This window comes from Saccopteryx leptura, chromosome 3 (genome assembly GCF_036850995.1).
Source record: "Saccopteryx leptura isolate mSacLep1 chromosome 3, mSacLep1_pri_phased_curated, whole genome shotgun sequence".
In the NCBI taxonomy this organism is placed as follows: domain Eukaryota; kingdom Metazoa; phylum Chordata; class Mammalia; order Chiroptera; family Emballonuridae; genus Saccopteryx; species Saccopteryx leptura.
Window position 1 is genome coordinate 195,748,260 of NC_089505.1, and position 8,809 is coordinate 195,757,068.

The 8,809-nt window shown below is 38.5% G+C and overlaps 1 non-coding gene across 1 annotated transcript; it reads right to left on the bottom strand.

The window, feature by feature from the left end:
• Positions 1-1,625: 1,625 nt before the first annotated feature.
• On the bottom strand, positions 1,626-1,751 carry LOC136401679 (U6atac minor spliceosomal RNA). Its single transcript, XR_010750693.1, has one exon. It is a non-coding gene; the product is annotated as a U6atac minor spliceosomal RNA (small nuclear RNA).
• Positions 1,752-8,809: the final 7,058 nt, after the last annotated feature.

Consider the following 8,809-nt stretch of genomic DNA (forward strand, 5'->3'; position numbering starts at 1 on the left):
GAAGTTTCCAGATTGTGAAATAAATCATCATCAGCCCCTATTTGGGAAAGTGAACCCCAGAAGCACCAGAGGATTCTCTGGGGATGGAACCAGAATGCAGCCCTGTAAAGAGCTCTTGCTGAAGGACTTATCTTTTATTTTGTGGAGTTTTTCCTTCTTAATTCTGAAGGAGAGAGTGACAGACGAGTGCTGCTTCTGCAAACCAAAAGCCCCACTTTTTAGTGGCAGTTAGGGAAGAGCGTGCATAAGACAGGTCCTTTTCCAGGGCCTCTTTGCTTGCCAGCCTGCTCTCATCTGCTCCTTGTTAGCCCCTGACATCTATTCATTTCTTTTCCTTTTTTTAAAAATTTTAATGAGGTGACAGAGATCAATCAGGGTACATAGGTTCAGAGAAAACATCTCCAGGTTATTTTGACATTTGATTATGTTGCACACCCATCACCCAAAGTCAAATTGTCTTCTGTCACCTTCAATCTGATTTTCTTTGTGCCCCTCCCCTCCCCTCATTCCTTCCCTCTTCTCCCTCCCTCCTCCTGCCCCAGTAACCCCCACACTCTTGTCCATGTCCCTGAGTCTCATTTTTATGTCCCACCTATGTATGAAATCATATAGTTCTTAGTTTTTTCTGATTTACTTATTTCACTCAGTAGAATGTTATCAAGGTCCATCAATGTTGTAAATGATCCGATGTCATCATTTCTTATGGCTGAGTAGTATTCCATAGTATATATGTACCACATCTTCTTTATCCAATCTTCTGTTGAAGGACTTTTTGGTTATTTCCATGTTTTGGCCACTGTGAACAATGCTGCGATGAACATGGGGCTGCATGTGTCTTTATGTACCAGTGTTTTTGAGTCTTGGGGGTATATACCCAGTAGAGGGATATTTCTGCATTCATTCTTCTGATAACATTTACTGAGCACCTGCTGTGGGCCGGTCACTGCCCCAGATGACTGCAGACATCTGGATCAATAGGTGGGTTATAAACATCACCATGTACATCAAAACAATGGGGACAGATTAGAAAAGTGGAAATGCTCAAACATGTCGTTCACCCAGTTTTGTATCTATCAGCAACCAGGAGATCCTCAGGTGAACAGAACGAGAGTCATGGCAGACCAAGGTCTGCTTTCTGCCTCTCCTCCTCTCTTCCTGTCCTCCAGCTGCAGAGAAGCAGAAGTCCCAGTTAGCCAGTGGGGCTTTTTTTTTGAGGAGGGGAAGTCATGAAAGATCCATTAAACTTTTTATTAAACTCTGTTTTCATTATACTTTCCTTAAGTTCTCCCCTTGAACCCTTGGCGAGCTAAGTGCAAGATGCTGTGCTGAGGATGATCCAGAATGCAAATGTGAGCGGACTCAGTCACTGCCCTCTAGTAGTTTTCAACCTATCATATTTCTTTGTTTTATCTTTTCATTTTTTATTTTATTTCTTAACTTTAATTGATCTCCTGACTGCTAAATCAACAGGAAATAACGTAGCTGATATTGGCCAAGAGAACACTTGGTGGTGGATGTAAATCATTTGGAATTTTTATTTTGCTAATGTCTTTTGGTTCTGGAAGCAGTCAGGACAGCTTCCATGCTTATTCTATAAAATTATATTCAACTCCCCCCCCCCGAAAAAACCCCCATGGTTAGATGCCACGACATAGGTGGCAATGCATTAACTGTATGCACGTTGTTGGGCCCAAGAGCCTCTTTCATCCTTGCCAAAGGGAGTGCTAACCTCCTGTCCTTTCATACAACACTCATATTTCTTCCAAACAGTTCCTTCAAGGGTCTTACCTGTGTCCTGAATTTCATAAATTTGATTACTTTCACTGAATTGTATTTTCTCCCTCATTTTTTATATCTTTTGAAAGCACCATACATGGCACAAGACTAACAATAATCTATCTTTGTATGTGTATTTATAATTCCATAATTATTAAAAACAAAACAAAAACTTTCTTAGCACAGATTTAAGAATCAGACGAGCTGGGTTTGAGCCCCATCTGTGCCTGTGCAGCCTTGGACCAGCCACTTAACCTGCATCTCAGTTACTTTGCCTATAACATAGGACTAAATATTTCTGCCTTATCTATTGCACAGTTTGTGTGTGTGTATCAAATGTGTACGTACAAACATTTTCTACATGGTAAAATAATATATTCAATACAAATGTGAGTTGTTATTATTAAACGTTTATAACAAAGTCAGCCTCAGACTGCTTATGTGTACAGTACAAATACCATAGAAATAGTAACTAAGGGTAGAATTTGGCCCAGGGCACTTAACTACAACAACTTTTTTTTTTTTAAAGACAGAAGGAAAAAAATGAAAGGCTTTTTATTCAAAGTAGAAAATGTTCAAACAAGAGACAAAACTTGGCAACAATGCAGTTACTAAATGGATCTCCTTAAGAGAAGTTCAGGACATGATGTCAGAGTAATGGCGTGGTAGGAAGCGATACCGATAAATCTCCCCCAAAACTCAACAAGATCTTCAACCAGAAACAGAAAAACCTATCCTTGGAGCCTCCAGATGTTTTGCAATACACCCGAAGGTATGGTCGAGTGAAAAATTGGCTAAATATATAATCAAACCCCAAAGGAAATAGGGAGTAAGAAATGCTCCGCCTTGCTCACTAACCTAAATAGGGCTGCTTTCACTGGGAACTGAGAATATAGAAACTAAGGCGGGCAAAGGGGGTGAATAGATCCAGGCCGCAGCACAAATGGCCGAACCAGGCTTTGGCACGGAGATCCAAGCTGAGGAAAAACTATGCCTATGGCAACCCAGTCAATACAAGCTAGCACTAGTGCCAAATCCAGACAAAAAAAGACAAGTGGGGCAGCCATTTTCCCCGATCTCCTGGTCGGCACACGCAGATAGTGGGCGAGAGATTCCTTCGAAAGCCCCAGGAGTGGGCGCCTGTGTTACCCCACAGAGGGGCAGAGTCAGAGGCCTTTGTGTGGGCCAAAAGCGGAATCTCCGGGTTGCCCCAGTGCCCTGAAAAAGCCGCGCACAGGTAGGGAGCGAGAGCCAATTCCAACGCTGGAACTTTTCCGTGTGGGTGGGGGGTTCACTCAAAGTGTGTGGAGCTGGCCTGATATCCTTGTCTGCGCGCACAGAGAGTGGGCAAGAGATTCCTCTGAGCACCTCAGGAGTGGGAGCACGTGTTATCCCACAGAGAGGCATTGTCAGTGGCCTTTGTGTGGGCCAAAAACGGAATCTCGGGCCGCCCCAGAGCCCTGAAAAAGCTGCGCACGGGGAGGGAGCGAGAGCCAATTCCAATGCTGGAACTTTTCCGTGCGGGCGGGGGTTTCACTCAGAGGGTGAGGCGGCCGGCCTGATATCCTGGTCTGCGCACAGATAGTGAGTGAGAGTTTCCTCCAAGCGCCCCGGGAGTGGGCGCCCACCCATGTTACCGGACAGACTGGCAGAGCAAGAGGTCTTTGAGTGGGCAGAAGCCCCGCCTGATTATGCTAGCAGCTCTGACTGACTGAGCCTTACCCAGAGCCCTGTGCTGAGTGAGAATAGAGTGGGGAGTTGCCAGCTCTTTGAGCCTCTTACTATCCAGGCAGAGGCAGCAGCAACACCATAGCTGGATTATCAGGCTACTAATTGAGGAAGGAAAGACTAGGAGAGAAGCTTCAGGAACATGGACTCTCTCACTGGCGGAGCCTATAAATGCTAATGAGCCTCGACTGCCAACGAGACTGAAGCACAATACATGGCATCGCCATAGAGACTTATCAACTGCAAACCTCTACCTGAGCTTGCCAAAGGGGCAGAACCCGGGGTACAGAGTCACTGACCAAGAAGAGGGAGAGAAAAGAAAAAGCAAGAAGATAACCTCTCAAAATCAATATTAATCTGCAGACATTATAACCTATTCCATTTTATTATATTTGTTCATTTGTTTCTCTTATCTTCATTCTTGATTTTTTTTCCCCTCCAATTTGGTCGTTTAACTCTCTGCCGGTCATACTCTCTCCTCTCCTTGAACTACACTACCCATAAGTGATACATCTCCCATTATCTTTTCTTTCCTCTTCCTTTCTCTCTATGAGGGTTGCACTCCAAAACCCTTAACTCTCTCTCTCTCTCTTCTCTTTTTTCTTTTTTCTTTTTTTAGTGGTTACCTCTTTTTTTCTCTCTTTCTCTTTCTTTTCTCCCTCTATATTAGTTTCTTCCTTTCTCCTTTATGTCTCCTCTCATTCAAACCTCAATAACGAACAAATTATCTTATCTGGGACTCAAATTTATGTTTGTGGCATTTTGGGGGGTTTTTACTTCACCTTTTTAACTCACTAGCAGTGCTCCCATCCCTGGCTATCCATTTTATCTAGTTCTTGTTCCACTAAATACAATAGTAATTTTTAAATTTTTCCCCCAATTTTCCTGTTTCCCTCTTATTCCTCTCATCATAAATCTTAGTCAACCAACACCTAAAAGCAAATCACTTTATTCTTGACCCAAATTTTTTTCTTATTTGCTTTTTGTGGGTCCATACCCCCCATTTTTGCCCCTTTATTACTTCTCCCCAATTCAGGCCCTCCATTACAGGAATTGTTTGTTGTATTTAGTACAATATAATTCACAGTTCTCCACAATATTTTCTCAAGAAAGCGGGGAAGAGGAGAGGAGAGGAAAAAAGGAGGAGGGGGATAATTTCCTTTTCTTTAATTTTTATTTTATTTTATTTTTCTTTATTTAATTATTAATTTTTTTAAAAAAACAACTCTTCGATTTTTCATTTTTTTAAACTTTTTATTCTTTATTAAATCTCATTAATACTATCAACAAAACCACTCTCAGATGCCATTAAGGAAGAGAAAATCGAATATCATGGATATAAAAGAGAGAGAGGTAGCACAGATAGATGAGGAAAAATCTATGGAGAAAAAATTTAATATATTAGAAACCTTGGAGTTAAATGACAGAGAATTCAAGACAGAAATCCTAAAAATACTCAGAGATATACAAGAAAACACAGAAAGGCAATTTAGGGAGCTCAGAAAACAACTCAATGAACACAAAGAATATATTTCCAAGGAAATTGAAACTATAAAAACAAATCAAACAGAGATGAAAAACTCAATTCACGAGCTGAAAAACGAGGTAACAAGCTTAGCTAATAGAACAGGCCAGATAGTAGGATTAGTGAAACAGAAGACAAGCAACTTGAGGCACAACAGAGAGAAGAAGAAAGAGACTCAAAAAAAAAAAAAAATGAGATAGCCCTACAGGAATTATCTGACTCTGTGAAAAAAAATAACATAAAAATAATAGGTATATCAGAAGGAGAAGAGAGAGAAAATGGAATGGAGAACATACTCAAACAAATAATAGATGAGAACTTCCCAAGCCTGTGGAAAGAACTAAAGCCTCAAATTCAAGAAGCAAACAGAACTCCAAGTTTTCTTAACCCCAACAAACCTACTCCAAGGCACATCATAATGAAATTGGCACAAACCAATGACAAAGAAAAAATCTCAAGGCAGCCAGAGAAAAGAAGAATACAACATATAAAGGAAGGCCCATTAGATTATCATCAGATTTCTCAGCAGAAACTCTACAAGCTAGAAGAGAGTGGATCCCAATATTTAAAGTCCTGAAAGAGAGGAACTTTGAGCCATGAATACTATACCCATCAAAGCTATCCTTCAAATATGAAGGAGAAATAAAAACATTCACAGATACAGAAAAGATGAGGGAATTTATCATCAGAAAACCCCCACTCCAGGAATTACTAAAGGGGGTTCTCCAATCAGAAACAAAGAACAAAAAAAAAACAAAGCCACAAGTAAGAGCTCCAAGAAGAACACAATAAAACCAAATTTAAACTGTGACAACAAAAACAAAAAAGAAAAGGAAGGGAGAGGATGGAGATTAACAGTAGCAAAGGACGATGGAGTGCAAAAGGACTCACAAAATAGTGAACTACAATGAACAGGGTAGGAACCCTTTTCATTACTTAATGGTAACCACCATTGAAAAAACCACCACAGAAGCACATGATTTAAAAAAGATAGCAACAGAGGAAAGATGTATGGAATACAACCAAATAAAAACAAAAGATAGAAAAACGAAAGAGAAGGATCAAACAAGACACAAAACTAACAGAAAGCAATCTATAAAATGGCAATAGGGAACTCACAAGTGTCAATAATTACATTAAATGTAAATGGATTAAACTCACCAATAAAATGGCACAGAGTAACAGAATGGATTAAAAAAAAAATCCATCTGTATGCTGCCTACAAGAAACTCATCTAAGTAACAAGGATAAGAACAAATTCAAAGTGAAAGGCTGGAAAACAATACTTCAAGCAAATAACATCCAAAAAAAAGCAGGCGTAGCAATACTCATATCTGATAATGCTGACTACAAGACAGCAAAAGTACTCAGAGACAAAAATGGCCATTTCATAATGGCTAAGGGGACACAGAATCAAGAAGACATAACAATTCTTAATATATATGCACCAAACCAAGGAGCACCAAAATATGTAAGACAGCTACTTATTGACCTTAAAACAAAAACTGACAAAAATACAATCATACTTGGAGACCTCAATACACCGCTGATGGCTCTAGATCGGTCACCCAAACAGAGAATCAACAAAGATATAGTGGCCTTAAACAAAACACTAGAGCACCTGGATATGATAGACATCTACAGGACATTTCATCCCAAAGTGACTGAGTATACATTTGTCTCCAGTGTACATGGATCATTCTCAAGAATTGACCATATGTTGGGCCACAAAAACAACATCAGAAAATTCAGAAAAATTGAAGTTGTTTCAAGCATATTTTCTGATCATAAAGCCTTGAACTAGAATTCAACTGCAAAGAAGAGGAAAAAAATCCCACAAAAATGTGGAAACTAAACAACATACTATTAAAAAATCAATGGGTCAAAGAAGAAATAAGTGCAGAGATCAAAAGATATAGACGGACAAATGAAAATGACAATATGATATATCAGAATCTATGGGATGCAGCAAAAGCAGTGATAAGAGGGAAGTTCATATCACTTCAGGCCTATATGAACAAACAGGAGAGAGCCCAAGTGAACCACTTAACTTCACACCTTAAGGAACTAGAAAAAGAAGAACAAAGACAACCCCAAACCAGCCAAAGAAAGGAGATAATAAAAATCAGAGCAGAAATAAATGAAATAGAGAACAGAAATACTATAGAAAAAATTAATAGAACAAGGAGCTGGTTCTTTGAAAAGATCAACAAAATTGACAAACCCTTGGCAAGACTTACCAAGGAAAAAAGAGAAAGAACTCATATAAACAAAATCCAAAATGAAAGAGGAAAAATCACCACAGACACCGTAGTTATACAAAGAATTATTGTAGAGTACTATGAAAACTTTATGCCACTAAATTCAACAACCTAGAAGAAATGGATAAATTCCTAGAACAATACAACCTTCCTAGACTGAGTCAAGAAGAAGCAGAAAGCCTAAACAGACCTATTAGTAGAGAAGAAATAGAAAAAACAACTAAAAACCTCCCCCAAAATAAAAGTCCATGCCCAGACGGCTATACCAGTGTATTTTATCAAACATTCAAAGAAGACTTGGTTCCTATTCTAATGAAAGTCTTCCAAAAAATTGAAGAAGAAGCAATACTTCCAAACACATTTTATGAGGCCAACATAAGCCTCATACCAAAACCAGGCAAGGATGGCACAAAAAAAGAAAACTACAGACCAATATCTCTAATGAATACAGATACTAAAATACTAAACATAATACTAGCAAATCAAATACAACATATTAAAAAATAATACATCATGATCAAGTGGGATTCATCCCAGAATCTCAAGGATGGTTCAACATACATAAAACGGTTAACGTAATACACCATATCAACAAAACAAAGAACCAAAACCACATGATCTTATCAATAGATGCAGAAAAGGCTTTTGATTAAATACAACACAATTTTATGTTTAAGACTCTCAACAAAATGAGTATAGAAGGAAAATATCTCAACATGATAAAGGCCGTATATGATAAACCATCAGCTAACATCATATTAAATGGCACAAAACTGAAGGCTTTCTCCCTTAAATCAGGAACAAGACAGGGTTGTCCACTCTCTCCACTCTTATTTAATGTGGTACTAGAGGTTCTAGCCAGAGCAATCAGACAAGACAAAGAAATAAAAGGCATCCATATTGGAAAAGAAGAAGTAAAGGTATCACTTTTTGCAGATGATATGATCCTATACATCGAAAACCCCAAAGAATCCACAAAAAGACTACTAGAAACAATAAGCCAATACAGTAAGGTCGCAGGATACAAAATTAACATACAAAAGTCCTTAGCCTTTCTATATGTCAACAATGAAACATTTGAGAATGAACTCAAAAGAATAACCCCCTTCACGATTGCAACAAAAAAAATAAAATACTTAGGAATAAACATAACAAAGAATGTAAAGGACTTATATAATGGAAACTATAAACCATTGTTAAGGGAAATCTAAAAAGATATAATGAGAAGAAATAATATTCCTTGTTCTTGGTTAGGAAGAATAAATATAATCAAGATGGCCATATTACCCAAAGCAATATACAAATTTAATGCAATTCCCATCAAAATTCCAATGACATTTTTTAAAGAAATGGAGCAAAAAATCATCAGATTTATATGGAACTATAAAAAACCCCGAATAGCCAAAACAATCCTAAAGAAAAAGAATGAAGCTGGGGGCATTACAATACCTGACTTCAAACTATTTTATAGGGCCACGACAATCAAAACTATGGTTTTGGCAGAAAAATAGACACTCAG